Source organism: Tiliqua scincoides, chromosome 3 (assembly GCF_035046505.1).
Source record: "Tiliqua scincoides isolate rTilSci1 chromosome 3, rTilSci1.hap2, whole genome shotgun sequence".
Lineage (NCBI taxonomy): Eukaryota > Metazoa > Chordata > Lepidosauria > Squamata > Scincidae > Tiliqua > Tiliqua scincoides.
The window spans coordinates 39,365,945-39,390,008 of record NC_089823.1 but is presented as its reverse complement, the minus strand read 5'-3'; the positions used below and the strand labels follow the sequence as shown (position 1 = coordinate 39,390,008).

Here is a 24,064-nt window from a genome sequence, read left to right as displayed (position 1 = left end):
ATGGACATACTAAGCTACCTATCAAACCATCGGGAATTGTAAAGAAACTCAACCAGTTGCACTGTTAAGTGCCCAGTGCCACTGAACATCACCAATGACATACCAGTAATAATAATCAGGATATGATATACGTAGTTAAACAGCACGTGAATTTACACAAATACAGTCCCCCCTGTATCCGCAAACTCTGTTTCTGCAGTTTCAGATATCTACGGTTTACAAATCCCTCATCGCACTTATCTGTTTTTGCTTTGTTTGTCAGTTTGCAGCCCTCCAAACTTTTTCTTTGTGCCTCATTCTTAGTGCTTGCCCTCCAAACTGCTTCCTCTTTATGCTTGCTTGTTAACACTTGCTGGCACTTGGCCACCAAGCGCAAAGAGAAAGTAGTTTGGAGCGTAAGCGCAAATAACAAGCAGCCACAAAGAGGAAGCCACCTGGAGGGCTTACACAGAGCAATAGCAAGCTCAGGGTTCACTATCTGTGATTTTGGATATCCACAGTAATAGCAAGAACATATGCCCTGCAGATACGGACAGGGAGGGAATGACTGTATACCATAAATAAGAATTACAGCTTGGCAAACACAAAATAACTGAGTATGATCTGAATTACCAGACCTAAGTTTCATAGTCTTGTATTTAAATGCCCTGCTTATAGGTTTCCCCAGAGCATCTGGCTGGCCAGTGTTGGAAACAGAATAATGAGCTAGACAAAAACCCTTTGTCTGCTATGGCAGAGTCTTCTTCCATTTTTGTAGTTAAAATGTATGCTCTGAGAAACACCTATGGGCAAGCGGGATTGCCAATGAAGAACTTCCTGCTTGCTTCCATTACAGCCAGTTTGCTTGTATTTTTAATAGCCAAGTGGCTGAGAGAAGCTTTGCAAGTGCAAATTTTCTTTTAATTGTGTCAAACACTTAGGAATGGAAGCCTTGCAAGGAACCTGACAATAGCTGCACACTGCCAGGTATCATAGCCACAATTTCCCTCTTTTACCTTCTGACACTTTCCACTTACAAACTTTACATTCCTTTTCCAACACATACTACTTCCTATACAAGAACTGAAAACTGATATCCCATTTTAAAGTTGCTCTCTAATTTTTATCACTGCCTCAAATCAGTATTCCATTATGCTCCAATTTGTAAAATAAAAGCTATTAAGCACATTCTAATGTTGCATGATACCAATATATTTCAAAACAAACCAGATACCACTGCTCACTGGGAAAAAAGTGTGTTTTTCAGTGACTGCTGCTAGTTTGTTTGTTTGTTTGTTTGTTTGTTTGTTTGTGGGGGGATTGCTTCTCCTTAAAGATTGTGATCCCTTTGGGGATAGGGAATCATTCATTGCTTTATTTAGCTATGCAAACTGCCAACTGAACTCCTTTTTGTTGGAAAACTCTCTCTCTCTCTCTCTCTCTCTCTCTCTAATTACCACAACAATAATAACGAAGTGTTCATATGAACAGTTCACCATGTTCACTAGCAATAAGGTGCAAACTGCCATGTGAACTACATTTTGTTGAAAAGCTCTCTCTCTCTCTCTAATTACCACAACAATAAAACGAAGTGTTCATATGAACAGTTCACCTTGTTCACTAGCAATATGGCACAAACTGCCATGTGAACTACATTTTGTTGAAAAGCCCCCCCCCTCTAATTACCACAACAACAATAATAACCAAGTGTTCGTATGAACAGTTCACCATGTTCCCTAGCAATATGATTCATTGTTCACTGGGTGCCTCAACACAAATCTAGTACTTAAAAACCTTCACTACTAGTGTGCTGATCTTTTCCTCTTGCTACAGAGTATGAATGCTACTTGCATGATATATATGAAGCCGGGAAACGGATGACTCTTTTGTAGTAGTTTATCTATTAAATATTAACTTAAATATTTTTTCTTTGCCATTCTGTCACAGAGGATAGTGAAGGCGTCCAGTGATAATCAAAGCAGGATAAAATAATGAAAATATATTACAGAAGAATTCAACAAGCAAAAGCGAAGCACAGCCAAAACAGCAGCAAAAACACACAATTCCAGTGGCAAACCTCCATTACCCACAAAGCCCTTCTGGAAAGTTATCTAACTGCTCAACATATGACAGTCTTGGCACCAGGTGGGTCCCACAAAGAAGGGCATTGCACAGCTGAGATCTCAGAACCAAGAAGGCCCTGCTTTGTGTATGCAGCTATTGTAGCTCTCATTGCAGTGGGTCAAAAAAGAAAATGCTGTTGTACTTACTGTACACTCACTTTACCTGTGCACTAAGGTACATATGAGAAGAGATAATTTGTGACTTGTTAGCAGTTTGGATCCCAGACTATTTACATAGCTTTAAAGGTCAAAATCAGCACTTTTAATTGAGCTTAGAAGTAGCTAGCTAGCAACTAAGATGGATACAGTATTGAAGTTGAATGTTCTGTCCAACAAACTCCTTGGGGCTGTGTTTTAAATCAATTTCTGTTTCCAAACTTAGATCTCTTCAAGCTTAGCCTTAAGTAGACCACACTATGAGTATTCTAATTTTGATGATATTAGAAAATTAACGATCTTAGCAACCAAATAAGCATTGAAGATTGTGCATAGCTCTTTTGGAAGGTCAGTATCAGTAGACTGGCCTCATTTACCAGGGTTAGGAAACTATCTGTAACTGTAAATGACTGCTGGCATAACTGCAACTTAAATTTTACTGGATCTTGTATCCTAGGCCGGGGGTGCCCACACCTCAGCCTGGGGGCCATTCGCAGCCCTCAGGGACCCCTAGTCTGGCCAATGAAGAACCTCCAGTCTCCAAAGAGCCCCAACTGGAGACATGCTGGAGCCCATGCTGACCCAACATGACTGCTCTCAGTGCGAGGGCTGACTGTTCAACTTCTCATGCGAGCAGCAGGCCAAGGGCTCCCTCTGCTGCTTGCTGTTTCACATCTGTGAAGCAGCAGTGGCAGTGAAGGAAAGGCTGGCCTTGCTTTGCGCAAGACCTTTTATAGGCCTTGAGCTATTGTGAGACCTTCATTCATTCATATGTTTCATCTCTATTATATTCATTTATGTAAATGTATTCAAATTTTAAATGTAAATTAATACTTTTTTTCCCAGTCCCCAATACAGTGTCCCTTAGATGATGAGGGCTTCCTGCCAAAAAGTTTGGATACCCCTGTCCTAGGCCATTTGGAAAAAAGATATATAAAGTTTTTCAGCACTAAATGTTGCAAGTAGGTAGATTTGCATAATTTGAGCCCAACTCTTAATTTATACTGTGTCCTTTTCATTTTTCATATTTTCAAGTGGAAAGCCAGAGAAGTACAGAGATTTAAAACACACACACACACACACACACACACACACACACACACACACACCATTTTGGTGTTTAAGATATTTTCCAGAAATTAAAATAGATGACTTTTCTAGCTTGAAATAATACTGTGGTTGCATGTGCTGACCCTAAATCATCTATATCATATACCTAGTACACTTTTAAAGTGTTTAATAAAACTGAGAACTTGGAATAAGAACTTGGAATAAAAACAGGGAGATTTGGGTGTACGGGTGAATCCCCCTTTTTGGTAGTCTCCATGGCAGGGTCAGTCCTTGTCCAGGCAGCTCCTCCCTCTCAGGCAGGCAGATCAGGTTATAAAGTCTTCCTGAGGTGGGGGCTGCCTCGATTCCCCAGACTGACCTTGCCTCTGGGCAGAAAAGTTGGGAGTCTTCAAGCAGTGGCGATCCTGGCCCCGGAAGCGCCAGGACTGTAGGTTACCGCCCCATGCCCGCGCCGAGCTGCTGCCCCACACTGGTAGGCTGCCACGCCCCTGCCTCCCTTTCAGAGGCCCAAGGAGGCAGCACACTGCCACCCCAGCCCTCAGAACACCTCTGGTCTTTTGCCCTGTGTGGCGCAAGGAAGGCGGCGCAAGGAGGGGTGGATGGTGGCATGGCAGCGCTCCCCTAGCCTGGCGCCCGGGGCGTTTGTCTCCCCTACCCCCCTCAGGTAAGCCACTAGTCTTCACTCAACTCACAGCTGACCTACTTACAACACAAACAAGACAAGGAAGCCTGGCTCCTTAGCTACTGGAAGCAGTCCTCGGTCTGTGTCTCCCTTGACAGCCTAGAATGGGCATGGAGATGCGTGATGCTTTCCTTTTTGGCTGGATGGCCTTCAGCAGCTCGCTCCCTCAGACAGCCTTTAGTGGTGGCCATTTTGTTGGTCTGTAAGGCATCCTAATCTCCCTCTCAGTTGAGGCTGGAGACGGAGATTGCCTGGTCCTACCAGAATCGGTTTATTTTAAAGTCCCTGACCGTCTCCATACTCAGACAGGTGCCAGGGTTCACCACCTTTCGCCACAGCCTTAGCCCGCCAAACAGAAGTGCCTTAGCACAAGCCTGATAGAATGCACAGCCATCACTCGATCCTCGTCAGTGCCAGGTTCAGGATCCAAGCCCACAGTTTCACACAATGTGCAGCACAGGAGTCTTGAGTCAGCCAGGCGGTCTCCCTCAGTCCATTTTTTCTTCAGCTCTGTCTCTCCATATTGGCCAACCCTGCAGGGGAGTTCACTGATGCACCTGTCCCTGCACCTGATTCTGGTGCCATTGATTGAGAGGAGCTAACCAGCACTATCAAAAGTATTGCTCAGGCTAGCATCTCCTCCAACATAGCAGCTGCCCTAGAGTCCATTCAAAAGACAAAGGTCAGCTGCTGCAATCCTGGTTCAGCCCCCCCCCATCCCTGCCCGGTCCACACCTGAGGAGCAGGAGGAAACTCCTAACAAGAAGCCCAAGTCCTCAAGTGGCCACTGTACTACTTCTCAAAAAGCGCAGAGCACCCTTGACATACACCACAGGATGTTCCTCAAGGTTTCACAGGTTGCGTTGCTCCCTTTCCCTCAGGAAGTGAGTACTGTTTTAAAGTTATTTTGTGACCTTTTCCACCAAAGAAAGGTCTCTGCCTCTCTCCCCCATGTACTTAATTAGGTGCTAAGACTCCCAACATCAGGGGGGAATGGTTTTACCTCAGAAACTGCTACTGCAGCTAGAGTAGTGATTTTCAACCTTTTTCACCTCACGGCACACTGGTAAGGCAATAAAATGGTCAAGACACACCATCAGTTTTTTTTATAATGGACAATGAACATTGTGCTATCAATGGGTAGCTCACATGCTCCAATGGTCCTATGAATGAATGAGCCTCTCCCAAGTTCCCGTGGCACACCTGGGGACCATTCTCGGCACACCAGGGGGCCACGGCACATTGGCTGAAAATGGCTATTAGAGGATTGATAAGCTTGTGCCTGGGCAAATTCCTCTACACCAGTGGTTCCCAACCTGGGGTACCTGTACCCCTGGGGGTACTTACCAGGACCTTTAGGGGTACTTCAAAAAGAATTGAATAATGGGGGGGGGAAGGTAGGACTGTATTAGAATGCCCTGCAGGGCTGGCAAGGCAGAAAGGAAGGCACCTAGCTTGCTGCGAAATCCCCACCAACTGCTAGTTTTTGTTCATCAAAATGTGTATTATCAGATATGGATCAGTAGTTGAAAACATAAATTTGAAATAACAGCATCTATATTAGTTACAAATATTTTGCTATTATGAGGGGTACAATTTATGGAAACAGGCTGCCAAGGGGTATGCAAGTGAAAAAACATTGGGAACCACTGTTCTACAACCAAAAAGGCAGAAGTGTGTGTGCTCAACTGCATTTTGTGTTTAAAATATCCAAATAAAAATATAGAACACCTCATTTTGGTGTTTGAGATGTTTTGCAGAAATTAAAATAGATTACTTTTCCTGTTGGAAATAATGTTGTGGCTGCAATTCCTGACCCTATATCACCAATATCGCCTACCTAGTACATTTTTAAAGTGTTAAAAAAAATTTAAAAATGAGAACTTCGAAAAAGAACTTAGACTAAAAACATAGAACACCGCTTTCTGCCTTTTACATTTTTTTCAAATCACAAAATCTTTGAAAAAATAAAACCATTTTCAAACCCCCCTGCAGAAAAGAGATACTAATACTGCATCTTTTCTTGATACACTAATAGCCCAATCCTATCTAACTCCCCACCCACTGCCACCAATAAAAGGACAGTAGGGCATGGGACTGCATGGCTTCAGGTTAATTCAAATGGTGGAATCAAAAGCCCTTTGGGGAGACGTATGAAGTAAGCTTTCAGGGACAGGTGCAGATATAGCAAAAGCCAGTCCATAACCACAGACAAGGCTCATGAAAGTCACAGGAATCAAAACTGGGTAGAGATTTTACATGATTAGTAAACACTGTTTTGCAATAACCATAGTTCATGTTGGAACAGACAGGGAACCAACATATGGAAGGGCTGAGGAAAGTCATGGTCAAGTGACACAAGACTGAAAAAACAGATCAACACACCATTTCTGTAACTGCAGAGCAATGCTATAAAAATCTGCATATGAACCTTATCTGGAAGGTCACGTGACTAACAACTGAAAAACCATATAACCCAAACTTTTTAGCACCAAGACCCACTTTTTAAAACAACACTCTATCGGACTCCACCTAGCTTTACAAGACAAAAAGTCTCTTTTCTATTCTTTTTAGTATGGTGGATGGACCACCCTCTGGAGCATATATTGAGCTCCACATACATAGGATCAAGACCATTCTAGTGGCCTTGCATTCCCCTTCACCTGGTCTTCGATAACAGCCACTCATGAGTAAACACACATGCACAGTTCAGTTTCACTTTCCATAGGGCTCAATACATTTTCCTTGTCAGTTATCTGCTTGTCAATTTCAGTTTCATGACCCATCAACAATCAGGTTGCGATCCACTGGTGGGTCCCAATCCACTGTTTGGGAAACACTGATTTAACTTTTCTATTTTGGAGATTCATATCACACCTTTTGATCTAATTACCACCAAAATAGTTTAACACAAATTATGAGCAATATGAGAATAAAATACCAAACCATTACAGAAAATTAAAAATCCACAGTAGAACAGCATCTACATAAGTCATATGGACAATTATATTCCATTAAAAACTTGAGCAAACAAAACAGCTTTTATCTGCCACCTAAAATATAGTAGATTGCTAAACCAACATGTTTGGGGTACCAATTTAATACTGGCCATCACCTTTTTTTTGCAACTCACCACAAGCAGTTTTAAAATGCACTGTTTCTAATAGAATGTGACCAGCATAAAGCAAGACTGAATGTTTCTGGAATTTTGGAAATGCTAGATTGGGTTTGTGGTGGGCCATTTTTAAGTACATTTCTAGCCCTCATGGATTTGCAACATAGAATGCCTGCAAGTAGAAGAATAAGAAGAAAAATAATAGAAACATGAGATTTGGGCGATTCCTGCGGCTAGTCAAGGGCACCATTTTTCAGCTCTGGCTGGCATACCAGTAGTGGCTCTATCAAGAACAGACACTTCAGTTATCTTTGCATTGGTCAGATATAGGCTAGGTTATTGCAATGCACTGTACATTGGGCTGCCTTTAGAGTGAGTTCAGAAGCTTCAACTGGCACAAAACACAGCAGCCAAGGCACTGGTTAAGGAAGGCCAATTGGACCATATTGCATCTGTTCTTGCCCAACTGCATCAAATATTTTCAAACTCAATTCAAAGAGTTGACATAGGCTGTTAAAGGCCTCTCAGTCTGGGACTGAGTTACCTTAAGGGCCATCTGCTCCCTCTGAATTTGCCTGTGATATCCCTCAACTATGATATCAAACAGTTTGAAAACCACATGGCTCAGATGCCACTGTGAAAATATAATACGTCCATGAGCTCTGCCTAGGCATCTTTCTACTGGCTTTCCTTGGGGGAAGGGAACGAAAGTCCCCTTTCCCCGAGGAGAGCTCCAATAGCACCACTAGATACAGTGATAGCCATTTTGGTTCCACTGCACCTGGCAGCGCTGCAGGGAATAGGATTGGGCTGTCCATCAATGTATGGATACATGCATTATTATTAAAGATGTTTGTTCATAAAATGCAGTTGCCCTTACAGTATGCATATTTTTTTCACAGCATGTGCAATAATGTTGAAAAATCCCAACAAAGTATACTGATTACTTGATTTCTATTGTCTATATCTGAGTTTACAAATACCAAAAGTAATAATATACGATCTCTGTAATTATGCGTTATTCCTATAGCTACTTAACAGTGTATTTTTCCAATTAGCTCTATTTTAAATTCAAATCAATGCACATTTTCATAACAAACTAACCAGACATCTGAATTTTTTATGACAAAACGTGTCTCAGTATCTCAGAAATTCTGAATGAATATAACTCTAATTTTATACAAAATAAATTCTAAAGGAAACTTTACATTTGATTCATTCTAAATTGCAAATTATTTTAAAATAACTGATAATGTTAGTGTAGCTTAAGTACTGCACAATAACATATTCAGTAATTAACTTTTTAAAAAATCTGTATGTAAAAATCCAGTCAAAAAGGGCATGCATACATAGTCGTATTCATATGTATTAATAGGTTGGTAACATTTTTTAGCTCAGTAACTCTACTTCTAACAAAAACGGAATTGTTCCATATTGTATGTATGTTGGGTACATACACACAAACACACACTTTTCAAATTAAAATATTAAATATCTGAATATAACAACTGGACATTATTCAGTGAGTAAACATCTGTTATAGGAGACCTGTTCATCTGGTCAGTTATAGGAGGCCTATAGGCCTGGTCCTGCGTTCAAATTCCAGTTTACTGGCAGAATCCTAGGGATGCCTCTCTCTCTCTCTCTGCCGCGATTCCCTATTAGTAAAATGTGAATGCTAAGATTCCACCTTACATGACTATAATGAGAATAAATAAAGATCAGAAAGCACTTTATACTGAAAGTACTACATAATTAATGCAGGCTGACAAACAGCCACTTGTTTGGTTGCCAGAAGCAAGTGAGAAAGTGAGAATTTCGGTGACTGTCCAGGTGACTATAGTACAAAAATAATCTGTTCCAGACTACAGACTATCAGGATACACACACCAGTTATAGAGAACAATGAGAATAGAGATGGCTAACTTCTGTATCTTGGAGGCTGTTCTATTCTCCAGTAAATTATTCAGGGCTAACAGTTCAACTTTCTTTTCTTTAAAATTAAACAGTGATCACTAATTTTTATCACACCTTGATTTTTTATCACACCACACCAGTGGTGGTGGGCACAGGGTTAAAATAGTTTCAGCAAACATATCTAAGGGTTACCACTAGTGCTTCCCTGGAGTAGTTACACTTAAGCCTGAGTATTTCCACGGGTGTCACTGGGAACAAATCAACCATGAACACTGGTGTTACTGGTTTGCAGAAGGAAGAGCAAACTAATAAATAAAACTAATGGCTCAATTCTTCCCTTGCCGCCCAATGGTGACGATGCTCCCCAGACGGTGCTGAATGCCATAAAGCAGCCAGCGCCTGCTACACAAGGCGCTCCAACAGTGCAAACTTCCCAGTGCAGGTCTGAGGAGACCCACTGTGGGTTGGGAGGCTCATGTGGAGGTGAGGAGATTTTATAATCCCCTTTCCCTGCTGAAGCTTCCTGGTTCGCCCTGCCCCTACTCTATGGATGCAACATTCACCAGCTTGGTGTTGTTGCGTTGGTGGGTGGGATCCATAAGATTGGGCTCTAACTATTTGCATCCTTTCTTTTTTTCCAGTGGAATTCAACTGTTCCAGACAGAGTGTTTCCCATCTAGAAACTGGCCAGTGCTGCTTAGCTTTACCAAGGGTGATATAATACGTGCCTTCAGACCATGCTCTAGGAACTAACAGGGCATTAATAAATTTAAACTACAAGTTTAATTTTACCAACTAAAATTTAAAATAAATTACAAGTCAGGTAGAACATACCTATAACACCAGTACAGTGTCAGAAATCATGATGGTACACTGTAAGTACCTTTTCTTGTGCAAGTGTTTGGAAATAAAGTACAAGCAGCATTCTGCAACTTTCTCCAGTACTCTACTGGTGACCTGTTATGTTGTTTTGCTGTTTTTCATCTGTACATAAAGAAAAAAAAAATAATGCTTTCATGCTCACCAATAATTGTACTTAACTACTGACGGTACTCATTAACCATTTAAGACTGATGTAGGTTCTTTTAACAGATGTATTCGCTTCACCATGGGGTTAAGAGGAAATAAAACCTTATGCGACATCTAATAAACCTACTGTTTTATCATAAAAATCTTTAAATGATTTTTTAAAAAGAGATCACATACAAGAAAAACTGTTCACAGCACTAAAGGGGCTAAATTAATAACCTAGCTTAAATGAAAACATTTAACCTTTGCATTCTAGAGAAATTTTCAAATATGCAATTTAACTATACTTTTAAAAAACAAGGTAAGTGGCATTATAAAGCAGCTGAAGTTATATATTTATAAGGAACATAGTACTATCATGCACTTATTTAAGTATAATTAAGGAGCACAGGAAAATCAATTATAAAGAATTCTTACACAGTTTGACAGGGCATGATAACGCTGTATAGGTGGAGCCTCCATGTCCCCTGGACCTGTGTGGAGCCAGATTTTGCTTTACCTGAACCCTCTGGAGCAGTGGTTCGCACACATTTAGCACCGGGACCCACTTTTTAGAATGAGAATCTGTCAGGACCCACCAGAAGTGATGTCATAACCGGAAGTGACATTATCTAGCAGGAAAATTTTTAACAATTCTAGGCTGCAATCATACCCACACTTACTCAGGAGTAAGTCCCATTGGCTATTATTATAAAAAGAACATACATAGTAGCTTGCTAACAGTACAGGTCTGTAACATTTCCACAAATGCAGTTACATACCATGGTAGCATCAAGTCTAATATATTAAAAAGAAAATATTGAAATGAATGGGAACCCACTGAAATTGGCTCACGACCCACCTAGTGGGTCCCGACCCACAGTTTGAGAAACACTGCTCTGGCGGCAATCACAGCTGTGCTTTCTGAAGTCCGCAGAGGCAGCACTCGTCCACCTGCTGCCTCTGCGGGCTTCAGAATGGCTGTTTTGGCCTAAAGCAGGGGTGCCCAAACCCTGGCCCTGGGGCCACTTGCGGCCCTCAAGGCCTCTCAATGCGGCCCTCAGAGAGCCCCCAGTCTCCAATGAGCCTCTGGCCCTCTGGCGTTTTGTTGGAGCCCACATTGGCCCAACACAACTGCTCTCAGCATTAGGGCGACTCTTTGACATCTCGTGTGAGCTGTGGGATAAGGGCTCCCTCCCCTGCTTGTTGTTTCACGTCTGTGATGCAGTAGCAGCAGCAAAGGAAAGGCCAGCCTTGCTTTGTGCAAGGCCTTTTATAGGCCTTGAGCTATTGCAAGACCCTCATTCATTCATATAAGTTCCATCTTCAAGATATTCATTTATGTAAACTTATGTAAATTTATTCAAATTTTAAATGTAAATTACTTTTTTTTTTCCCAGCCCCAGACACAGTGTCAAAGAGACCATGTGGCCCTCCTGCCAGAAACTTTGGACACCCCTGACCTAAAGAACGCAATTTCCAATTTCCCAAGGGAAACTGGAAATGACGTTTTTATGCCATATAAGGCATTCTGAGGTCCGGAGAAGCCCCTAGATGAGGTCACAATGCAGAGGTTGCAATCCAAAGAGGAAGTTTTTCTCACCCACTTATTTCTCAACATTCCAAGCATCAGGGAGCCCTGTAGAGGGCTACGCGGAACTCCCCACACCTCCTACAGCTTCCAGCAGCCAGGAACTAGTAAAAGTAGGTGAAGGCGCACACCCCCTCGTCCCCCTTAGCAATGTGATCCTGGGGATCATGTCGCTGGCCTCACCCCTTCCCCCACTTCTTAAAGGAATGGGGAACCCTTTACACAAACTGGTGGGTCACGACCTACCAGTTTGGAAACCAATGCTCCCTGCTACTCATGGCAATCCATAATACAGAGAGAGAAAGGCAGGGGTCAGCAACGTTTGGCCCACAGGCCAGATGCGGCCTGCCACCTGAAATCGTCCAGCCCATAGTCCAGAGGTTCCCAAACTTTACAGGAGACTTGGGACCACTGTAAGTAGTTGTGGGGGGCGACAGTGGCAACAGCACTTACAGAACCCTATCGCTGCCAAGAAAAAAAGGGGATTTTCCACTTGCTTGGGAGTCATGCTGGCCCTTTGGAGGGTGCGTGGGGAGCTCTGCAGGCCTCCCTGCACCTCTGAGTGGCTCCCCGTTGTGATTGCAACCCACGTCTGGTTTCGCAATGAAAACTGGAAGTGGGTCACAATTGTGTCAGGGTGCTGTTCTGAGGCACAGAAATGCCCACAGAAGGGGCCACACCCCCTGCACCCTCCATCAGGCCAGCACAACCCCCAGGTATGTAGGAAAACCCCTTTTTCTCTCAGCAGCAGCAAAATATGGGAAGTGCTGTCACCTCTGTTATGACTTCCCTTAAGGGGGCAGCGACCAGTTCCCACTGGCTGGGGTGCTGCAATACCCCAGTTTGGGAACCTCTGCCATACTCCCAAAAAGATACATCCACCTGGGCTTCGGTGGTCCTAAAAATGAATGGATGTCTTTCTGACATCTGGAAAAATATCCTAAATATGAAGGGATCACTGCCACTATTTCTAAAACTACTCACATTTTCATTATACACAGAGGTTATTATACATAACCATCTAATTCCACATGGTTAGAACAGGACAGTAGCCACTTAAGTAGCTACTCTTTACTTGTAAACTCCTAGGCAGGGTTTTTCAAACTGGGGCATCGCGACGCCCCAGCCTGCGGGCCCTAGCCCCTGCCCCCTTAAGGGGCGGCGGACAGCCTGGAGGCAGGGAGGAGGAAGCGGCGCGATCCCCAGGATCGCGCCATTCAGGGGGGCTGGAGGGGCATCTAATTTCACTGCTGCGGGGAGCCCTGCTGCAGGTCGCGCCGGGCTCCCCGCACTCCCGGGAGGCTGCAGGGGCTTGGGTACGTGTACCCAAGCCCCTGCAGCCCCCCTGAGTGGCGCAATCTTGGGGATCGCACCGTTGCCTTTCCCCGCCCCTGCTGCCTCCTCCCTCCCACCCACGCAAGAACTTAGTGGCTCTCAAACTCTCCCAGAGAGTTTGAGAACCACTGTCCTCGGGCAACTTAGATATGAGACTAGCAATGCAACTTGCTGAAATTACTAACAATTCACAATATAGCAGGCTAATGAAAGTTAAGTTAGTTGTTAGCAGAACAAACTTTTGTAACTTTCAGAATTATTTCATGAAGTGAATCCCTGACAGCAACAACAGGGGCTGGATCCAGATCTTATGTACTCTGAAATCTAACCACTTTCTAGGCTGAATATTTACGATATATTTTACTTAAATAGTTATGCATCAAAAACACCTGTGTGGGAACAATAATTCACATGTAGCAATTCACACCTACACCTGTGCCTCAATTAGGTGCAATTTATGTATTTATACACAGGACAGATGCCTGAGAAACTTAGGCATACCTGAATCCCACAGACTTTTATGAGATTTATTTCCAAGGAAATGTACTTAGGATTTCAGTCTTATTAACTTAATTGGGAATAGGAGTGATGGCCACTAGTTTGGGTGGCTTTAAAAGGGATAGACAAATTCATGGAGGAGATGTCTACCAACAGCTCCTAGTCGTAATGACTATGTTCAGGTTCAGATATTCAGTGTGCTTTGAATACCTGTTGCAGGGGAGAAATAGTAAGAGAAAAATATGCCCTTCTCTCCTGCATGTGGGTTTCGCAGAGGCAGCTGGTAGGCTAGTATGGGTAAAACAGGTTGCTGGACCAGATGAGCCTTTGGCCTGATCTAGCAGGGTTTTTCTTATTAAGACTGCAATCCTAACCACACTTTCCTGAGAGTAAGTCCCCTTGAACAAAATAGGACTTACTTCTGAGTAGACCTGGTTAGGCTTGTGCGGAACTGCATTATTTTAGTGGGGCTTAGGGAAGTCACATTTGCTCTGGATTCTATCCACAGGGTACATTTATTACCTATTCAGAGCATCTACATATACTGCTTTTCAGCAACAACATTCTCATAGAAGTTTACATGGCAAAGAAATGACAAAATGGTTCCTTGTCTCAAAAGGATTCACAGTTTAAAAGGAGAAACAAGGCAGACACCAGCAATAGCTACAGGAAGTAACATTTTAATGGGATAAATAGGAAACGTTGCTTTCCACGCTAAGAGTAAAGGAGAAAATATAAAATTTAAAAATTTAAAAAAAATTTATATAATAATAATAATAATAACGTATAATATATGTTATATATAAATATATATAAATAATATATATAATTTAAAAATCTTAACCAAATAGCAGAGGATATAAGTGGTATAGAGGAGGATAGAAATCTGACTACTGTGCCCTGCAGTCAGTTTCTTCTTCAAATTCTTCAGCGGCAACCCTGGGAGACGTCATACCCAGGGCCATGACTGCAGAGTGCGCCCCCCCAGCTGACGCCTGCCCCCAAGGCTGGTGTCCCCCTCGCTTATCTAAGCACTCCGGAGCCTTGTGTGGCACCCCAGAGCACTCGGAAATCCTCCTGAGCCTCCGAAAGACCCTTACAGTACTTCCAGAAAGCCAAAAGTACTGTTTAAAGGGCCCTCCAGAGGCTCAGAAGGCTTTCCAAACATTCCGGTATACAGCACCCCAACGCCCAGTACCAAATGGTCCCCTGGTTTTAATGCCAGGGACACCACTGAAATTCTTCATAACTGGGGGGGGGGGGGGTGCTTCATTAACATACTCTTCTTCACATTAGCTTGAAGCTTATTGCAGTCTGTTACTTTCCTTCCACCAAAGGAAAGGTTAAATTGGGTGTTTTGCTCCAGATTCACCAGTTTTTCTTAAAGCTATAAATTAAATGTAAACTATTGGGAGATCTGTATGACTATCACCTATAGCGGCAGTAGCTTTATTTTCACATTGTCCTAATGCTAACATGCTCAAAGCACTTTGTAACCATGGCACAATAAATTAAAATCAAATGCAGATTAAATGCAATGGCATCCCTACATTAGGAAAAATGAAAACTATTGCACTGCTTTTAAAAATGGATCAAAATAGACTACTTTAAAGTATGCAAACCTGTTTCTGTTTGGGGAAGAGGAGAGACCCCTTGAGGTTCTGACTGCCTCTGGCATCTAGGAGTAATAGCAGACATGCTGAAAGTGTGCCTCTGTCACCACAGAAAAAGAATAAGTTACTTCTCCCATAGCAGGTTGATTGCTCCTTGCCAGGATAACTACTTGCAAGCGTACAAAAGTCAAAAGGTAGAAAAATGATATAGTGCAAAGAACTAAATTATTCTATAAGGGAAAATTTCAAATATATCTGAATGATGGCTCTCAGAAACCATTATAATATATACAAGATCACAATGTATATTATAGAAAAGTAAACTAAGAAAGATCAATAGCTTACAAACTAATATGCTTACAGCCCAATCCTAACCAACTTTACAGCACCGATGCAGCCATGCCAATGGATGTATGCTGCATTCTGTGGTGGGGGGCAGTCACTGAAGCCTCTATAAGATAACTCAGAGCTTCACTGAGGCTGTATCAGCAGTGAAAAGTTGCTTAGGTTATAATCCTAAACTATTTAGGATTGCACTGTTAGTGGAAGTTCATAAACTGTAAAGTTCCAAAACTATAATTTATAGATCTTTGGTGATATGGAACACAAGAACAAAACACAGCAGGTACATGAAATTGTCTAAGAATTCTGACAAGAGTATAATACGTGAACTCAGGGGATGTTGCCCAAAGATGCCTTAAGTGTAATATGGAAGTTTATCATCTACGTTTTAGTTGGAGTGTTATACCCAATTTGAGTTTACAAACAAGCTAAATTAAAAACACATTTTGTAAACTACCTGAAAATCCTTTTAGAGTACAGGTACACTATAAACAGCCCAAAAATGAACAATTGTAATTGAATAGAACCAATTTATCTAAAAGACATTTTATACAAAGACATTCACAGTCCAATCCCATAGCTGCCCACCAAAACCAGTTGCTGCACTAGGACAAGGTAGTTTTCAGGCAAATCCTCTTGTTCTGTTCCTGGATACAACGGTATCTGTGAGTCTATGTCCAATTAGGACAGTCAGTTGTAAAATTAGTGAATTGCATAGCACAGTCACCTGTATGTCTATTTTTGCTCTATGGGGCGGTTTTAACCTAAGACTTGCTCCTACTTTTTTTAAGTTAATATCCATTTAGTATGACTATGACATTTTACTGGGTCAAAGAAGGACTTAGTTCCAATTACATGGACTGGATTGCACTTGGCATCATCAATCCCATGTTTTACTCTTTACATACTCTTTTCTCTGCCCAAAATCAATCATGAAATCCCTAAATGTATGGCCCTGCATTACCACCTGTCAGTGAAAGAAGCTACCATGATACATAACAAGGTACTGATAGGAAGGGAAAGCAAGTCCCTAGCAAGCACACAATTACACAAAGAAACAGGTATAGCATGAGCACATTTATCTCAGGCTATTACTACTGACTCAAGCAACAAGTTGCTCAGACTGAGGAATCAGGCTCAAGTCCAAGATGTTACCAAGTTAGGAGGAACCCCATTGGCTTCATGTGTCGCTGGACGACTGCTGAGCTATTCACTGCACCTACCACTTTCTGGCATGCAACACTGGTGGTTCTACAAGCTAGCAGCTTCCATCCTTTTCAAGCCGCAACAGTAGCACAGAAATTAAAGCATCTAGATCTAGTTGCTCAAGCCTCTGGTTTGAGACTCCTTGAACTTTACAGATGTCATAAGTTCACATAGGTTCACAAACAACAGGTTTGCTATAGTACTGAAAAGAAAACAAAAACAGGACAAAAAATTCCCAATAAGGACTGTGCAATTTGTTTCTGTTTTACATTGTCCCAAAATATGTCTGGATTTTCACTTATAATTCTTGAATTGAACTATGGATCATACCATCAAACGTCTTTGAGCCCAACAGTTTTTTCCTACTCTGGTTAGGAAGAGCTAGAAGAGAATTCTTTTGGTCAGTGCGAGTAAATTGCGACAAGGCTGCAATGACATAACCCCTAAAGATGTTCATTACTCAGTGGTGTCAGAATAATGTTCATATACCAGGTCCAATCTTTTAAACATTTTTGGAATACTAACATGAAAACAACACAACTTAACTTAGATTTTATATTAGGTTTCATATGGTGGATTTTATAGCTATATAAAAAATAACAGATTTTGCTTGGGCACAATGGAAACAAGATCAGGGTGCTTTTAAGTACCAATGAAACTAATGCTTAAAAGCCACAATCTTATGTACACTTAAGTGGCATTAAGCCAAAGAAATTCCATGAAATCTGCCCATCTCTGAAGTATGGTCTCAGAGCCCATTAATTTAGGTAGCATGCAGTACAATCCTAAACATGTTTACTCAGATGTAGTGTGTTTACTAGATAAGCGTTCACAGGACTAAGGTTTTAGGCATGCCTAACTTTCCTAAAGTTTCAGGCATGCCACTGGAATTGAGGCCAGTGGCTCCAAACCTACAGTTTCATGTCCATTTATCCAACTAGAACAGCATGTTAAAGTTGTCAGGACAAGATCCAATCCTGGGATTCATCTCAAGGTTTTGTCATTAAAGTCTACTTAAAACCAAATTTATTAGTCAAATATATCTATGGAAATACTATATTCAAAATTTCAACTTTAAAAAATCACAGTTCTACAAAGTATACACAAAAACTCTGATCAAAACTGAAATTAAATGAAACTCTTATTTGACAATTTTTGGACACATCTATGTCTATGACTTTTTCAGTTTGAAAGCGAATTACTTAACTGCTTTCTTTGAATTTCATGGTTTCTTCCTTTTCAACAGGGCATTTTAACATGTCATTGCTTCATGATCATTGGTACCACTTTAGTGTTACCCAGAGCTGAGCCAAACTCAGGCTTGTTCTACAATGATGGGCAAAATTAGAACGCTCCTCTTTGTAAGGCTTTATGGCAGTCACTCACAATCTGCAGTTTATTGCACACAATAATCAGAAGTATATGTATCCCTTTAGTACTGAACTCTAGATCCAGCCTGTACAACACTATTGGCAATAATAACTTTTTCAATACTCAGTCTTCTCTTGAAATTCTCCACAAATATGACAGGAAGAAAAAAAGAAATATTTCCCCATATACCATATATATAAGTTCCACAACCTCAAGTGTTGAACTTAACTTCAGTGGTATACTGAAGGATTATTTAATATTTATTTTAGAATGTTATAGTCACAATCATATAGCCACAATCAGTTACAATCTGATTTATCAGTCACAGACAATTAGACAGTCACAATCTAATTTACTGTTGATAGCAATTACAGCATTTATACAGCACTTTAAAGTGTTCAAAACACTTCACATGCATTATTACCTTCTTGCAGTCCTTACAACCCCCTTGTGCAGTAGGTGAGCTTAACACCTCTATACTGCAAATCAAGGCCGAGGCTGAATGATAGTAGCATGCCTAACGTCACTCAGTGAGTTCATAGCAGAGGCAAGATTTGAATCAGGAACTTCCTGATGCATAACTTAGGGCTCTGAGCCACTGTACTACATCATAGGATATAAAAACATGGGAAGTGAAGGTATAGTTCTGCAAATATGGGGACTGGGGTACAGATTAAACTCTTTAGTCGTCGTGTCCCCCCCTGCCCCACAGGTTGCAATCAGCAAGCTGCTGGGTCTCTATTGTCTGTTCCAATGTGTCCTTAAAACTATGAAGTTTTCCTGTTTTAACAGTGCAGTCTTACAAGTGTCTACTCAGAAAAAAGTCCCACTGTGTTCAGTGGGACTTACACCCAGGAAAATGCATACCTCTGATACAAATGGTCCATAATATATAAAGTAGTTTTAAACTGAGAACATTTTCAAAAGTGAAAGACAGAAGTCAAGCAGCAACTAACTAGCTTCATAACTGAGATTTGGAGACACAGTTTTGCTGAAAAGTGTGAAACCCAGAGAAGAAGGGCAAGGCGGTCCTTTCTTCAAACTTCTAGCAAGGTATGCAGTCCAGAATGGAACGCCAAGACACAGAGGCTGCAGTGGCCTCAGTACGACACAATTAACCATTCTATGCCCTCATGTTAAAGAACATAATGGTCAAACTTATTTTGGGCAGTTCTACAAACTTCTAAAAGACCCTAGTGATTCTACCACTGGGTGATGGTTATACTTAATCATTAATGTTTATGAACATTGAATATAAACCATGATTCGTTCCCCCATCATTTGCATAAGACATGGTGAATTTTGATTGTTGTGCACCATAACAAAGGAAGTACACAGACATACTCATTAGGGTAAAATAAAATAACCTCTGGGCCATCACTCACTAATTCTGAATCTAGATTTCACAGATTATAGTAGCTTGTTTTTGAACAAAATATCTCCACATAGTTCAAACCTTCCCTGAATTATCTACATTATTAAAAAAATTATAGACATATTGTAAACATTAATTATTATTTAACTGACCAATATTAACTATTTGCAGAAAAATAAATGCATGGAAAGGAAATTTTTTGAGGAAAACTGACCATTGAGTATTTTGAACTTTAAAGTTAGATGGACTTGTTCCAAACTTCTCAAGGTTTCTCTAGATTATCTATTTTAAAAATATTCACAATCTTCTATTATTCTCAGATCTTCAGCTAGCCACTGTTTGACAGGGTTTCACATATTTCATCAGCTCTGCTGCATCTTTCCTAAACTACATTGTCTGCCCCAACATGTTAATCATTTTTTTTTGCTTACAATTATGGAGTTATTCTTCTTAAAATGGTTTTGAACCTCCAAATTTCTGAATCAATAAGCACCACTTTTCAACAGGACAACCCCTTCCCCACAAACACTGTATGCTGCCATAGCACATGTGTTAATAGCACCCAAAGGAGACATATTCTCTGAGAGGACTAAAACCTGAGGAAAACGCCTTCCATCTGAAAAGAATGGAAGCAGCCTATATCTTATTATCAACAATGACCCTCTTTTCCTGTGTGCATAGTTTACATACTTACCCAGGAAAGCAAATGGAAATTACAGGCAGAGGAAAATGAAGCTGTCTCCAAGTCTTTGTCATGTGATAGTGACCTATAAAGTATCAAATAAGATATATCATCAGCACATCTTGATTTTACAATATTGCCACTGACCCACAACCGCAGCAAGGCTGGAGGTGATCCCAAACGTGCAACTTAATTTTGCTTCCCATCTCCCACCTACCCAACAATAACTTGTTAAAACGTGAGCAAGTTTGTGCCTTGTCAGAAAAAAAAAACAAGCATGCAAACAAACAAAACACACTGACAAGTTGACACCCCTAAGGAAAGATGCATCATGTTTATAAAAGGACACTGGGGCTGAGCAATTGGAACAAATCATATGAGGGTGCATCAGCAGGGTGGGTTTCTCTCTCTCTCTCTCTCTCTCTCTCTCTCTCTCTCTCTCTCTCCCCTCCATATATAAGGCATTCAAGATGGCAAATAAACAGAAAGTTGGACTGAAATTGCAAATGGGAATCAAAACCGGAAGCCCCCTCGATGCTAAGCACATGTAATCGGCCGATCCCTCGCAGGGACAAATTTAAGCAACATCACTCTCCCCTCCACATAAAATCTGAGCCCCAGACTGCAAATAAGAGGTTCTCTCTCTCTCTCTCTGTACAGGAGAGGCTGAAACATTGTAGCAGCGCAGTTCCAGGTTATCCCCATTGGCAGATCCTTCCTGGCTGAGGTCCCCCTCCCCCGCCATCACAATCCAGAGAGGGAAAAAAAGACATTAGAGAGACCTGACTCCCTCCAGCACACAGAGAAGGAAGCATAGTGGCTTGCAAGCCACCCCCACCCGGCCAGCCACCTACCCCACGATGCAAAGTGTAGGCAGGGCCACCAGGGTCTGGGGGTGAAAGCGAAGGTTATTAAACATGGAGTGCAGCTAGGAAGATCAGCCCAGAGCTTTTCCTTTGGGTTTTTTCTCTGTTCTGGTCACCATCAAGTTTGCATCTTAGTTACAAAATGTCGATCTTAGAGGCTGACAAGACACATACACACACAGAGAGAGAGAGAGAGAGAGAGAGAGAGAGAGAGAGAGAGAGAGAGAGAGAGTCCATCTTGCTTGGAGGGGGGGTTAGTGGGAGGAGAGGAGCAATAATGCAATGTGCAAATCTCAACCTCCCCGGGGGAAAAGTCTGCACAACACCTTGTAGGAGAGCCACGAGCAGGAGAAAGCAGGCAGGGAGGAAGAGGGGACACGGAAGGCGGAGGGGGGGAAGCAGGATCTGCCCCACTCCTCCTCCACACCCTTTGCCTCCCCAGCGAGATTTGGTGAATCAGACCGGCAGCAAACACCTCCCTGCTGCCGCGGTTCCCCTCCTCCTCCCCGCGGGCCCGAGCGATGATCCCGCTGCTGCTGCCACCGGGGAAGAGGAGGAGGTGCTGCTCTCTGCTTATGTTGGAGCCACATGGAAGCCCAGAATCCTTGTGGCTGCTCCATCTCTAGCTTGGGGGGGGGGGGAGAGAAACAATCCCCCGGCCAAGAGAACAGGGATCTGGGTTGGGGGTGTCAGGCTGTGCCCTCTCTCTGGCGTGGCCCAAGGGCTCTCTGAACGTGTCAGCAGCAGGGCAGGCAATGGTTTCAAAGCCCCAGGCCAAGTGACCATCCTCAGCAGCCGCCTGGGCTCCCCCCCCCCACGCTCTCCCCCCACAGTCGCCTCTCTCTGACAAACTTTCCAACAAGATCCACCGGCGAGAAGTCCCTCATTTGCCCCCTTACACTTTTCAGGGGAAAAAGGGGAGGGCTAAATACATACATACATATACATATATACACATACATCAAGAAGCCAGACGCTGATTGCAACAAGAGTGGCACTTGATTACCCCCCACTTCTTTTTTTCCCCCGACAGAAAAGGAAAGGGGGGAAAAAACAGATAGTAGTCTGTGTGCCTCTCGCCCCCCCCCCCTGGTCTGTCGTACATGTTGTCTCAGCTTCTTTTTGCATCGTTTCATTTTACCTTCCTCATTCAGCGGCAGCGGATTGTTACAGAGATATAGATTCCTAACGCACAAACCCACCGCTTTCCAGATCCCAGGATTAATGAGGTTTCTTTCCCCTCCCTCCCCCCCCTTTCCTGGCTAAATTATTCCGGGGGGTGGCTTTTTTTGTTGTTGTGGTGGTAGTGGATTCTTTTTCTGGTGGGGGGGGAGCAACAAATAAAGAAATAAGCCGGATCCAGCCATGTAAGTTTCATACATTTGCAAATAAAACCCAGAGAGGAAGAAGAGAGGAGGAGGAGGAGGAGGAGGAGAGGGTTAGAGGAAGAGGAGCAGCAGCAGCAGGAGGAGGAGAGTCTGATTTCTGTAATTTAGCAGCGACCCGATCTCGCAGCCAGCAAATAACAGTGGAGCACCCATCTGCTTGCCGGGGACTCAGTCGCCCCCACCCGGAAGACGCACATCCCCCTCCCTGGGCAAAGGAGCTGCAAGTTTTCTGTCATCGCGACCACCCAATGTCACAACTTACCTTCAGAAATAGGACTTTAAAGTGCCAAGGCCTTCCCCCCTCTCTCCCCACCTTAAACTTATTGACACAACATAATCCCACATTCATGCAAAATCCTGACACAGCCTCTCTCCTCCTCCGTCCCTTCCCTTCCCCCTCCTCTTTTATTCTTCCTTCCTCGCACTATCACCACTTTTTTATCCCCCTCTCTCTCCCCCCCCCCTCTAATAATTGCACATTTTGTTGTTGTCTTGTGTGAAGAGCTGGGAGGAGGGGAGGGAAAGTGCCTTGCAAGACCTGATCTTCCCCACCGGGAGGAAAAAATGCCGATCCCCAACTCTCCAGTGAGAACCACTGAGCCCCTTTGGAAAGACTCTCCACCCACCTACCCACCCCCAACTCCCCGGGGTCCCTCTCCACCCCGCACACCCTACCTTCCTCCCCCCCCCCACGTCCACCGTGTGACACAACGCAAATAAATCAACGCACTACAACATCCCTCCCCCAGCTCCCTCCAACGTCCAGTCTTACAATGAAGTTTCGCTTTCCGCCGCCCCTGTCAAGAGGAGGGCGCCCGGGCAGGGGGCTGCCGAGTTGTTTTCATGCCTCCTCCCGGGTGCTGCTTCCAGCTCTGCCCTCCCCAGCTTCGCCGCTGCTGCCGCTCCTGCCTCTGCGTGTGTGCGGGGAGATGTGCTGCTTTCCAACGCAGCCTGGCACTGGCTGGCCTACCCTGGGGTTGGTGGTGGTGCTTGGCTCCCTCCCTCTCCCCTCCTCTCATGCATTGCATTGCATTGCAACTCACCTCTTGCCTCCGCCTCTCTCTCCCCCCCCCCGCCTGCCCCTGCTGCTGCCCACTGTCTCCACTCCCGGGGAGGTTGCAAGCCCCACACTGACCTTCTCTCTTCCTCCTCCTCCCCCAGCCAAAGTTTCAGCCGAACGGTGGAGGCAGGAGAGAAAAGTGGACGGGCAGCAGCAGGAGGGGACGCCGATTGCTCTGCGCCTTCCTCCCCCAGCCCAGCCTGCCAGTGGAGTCCTTGGGGGCTGCCCCCAAGCTTTCAAGTGAGTGGCTCTAGGAAGGGAAGTGGAGGAAGCGCAGCTCCAGGAAGGCTGCCTGCTTCTGCACTTACCTCTCCGGCTGCGCCTGTGTGTGTTGTGGTGCTGGAGTGTGTGCGGCTGCCAGCCCCCCACACTCACACACAGTGTTTCTTTATGTGCAAAGTGAAGGAGAGAGACCGAGGCAGCCACAGCGGAGCGGAGCGGAGCGCACACTCACTGTACACTGCTCCCCATACTGTACAGTACGCACGCCAAAAGCCGGAGAGGCACTGAAAACATTTCATTGCCATAGAAGACGGCCTGCCATTGGCTCGCAGGGCTGAAGGACGGCTCGGCCAGCCATACAGCTCGCCTGTTACACCCTCAAGTCAATGCACAGCACCACACACACACTCGGAGAGCCCTCGACGCGCGTGCACACACTCCCTTGCACACGCAGATCTATGTCT

At 43.5% G+C, this 24,064-nt stretch overlaps 1 protein-coding gene across 12 annotated transcripts in view; it reads right to left on the bottom strand.

Moving 5' to 3' along the window:
* The window catches only part of BBX (BBX high mobility group box domain containing), a 178,374-nt gene extending 154,572 nt beyond the window's left edge, over window positions 1–23,802 (bottom strand). For 6 of the 12 annotated variants that reach the window (XM_066620461.1, XM_066620469.1, XM_066620470.1 and 3 more), the window contains exons 1-2: window positions 23,687–23,802; window positions 20,077–20,149 (exon numbers count right to left, since the gene is read on the bottom strand). The gene's annotated coding sequence lies outside the window, so the exon portion shown is untranslated. Of the gene's footprint in view, window positions 1–20,076; window positions 20,150–21,256; window positions 21,329–23,090; window positions 23,109–23,453; window positions 23,519–23,686 lie in introns of those variants that run through there. The other 6 variants (XM_066620462.1, XM_066620472.1, XM_066620465.1 and 3 more) reach the window with 6 other exon arrangements.
* Window positions 23,803–24,064: the final 262 nt, after the last annotated feature.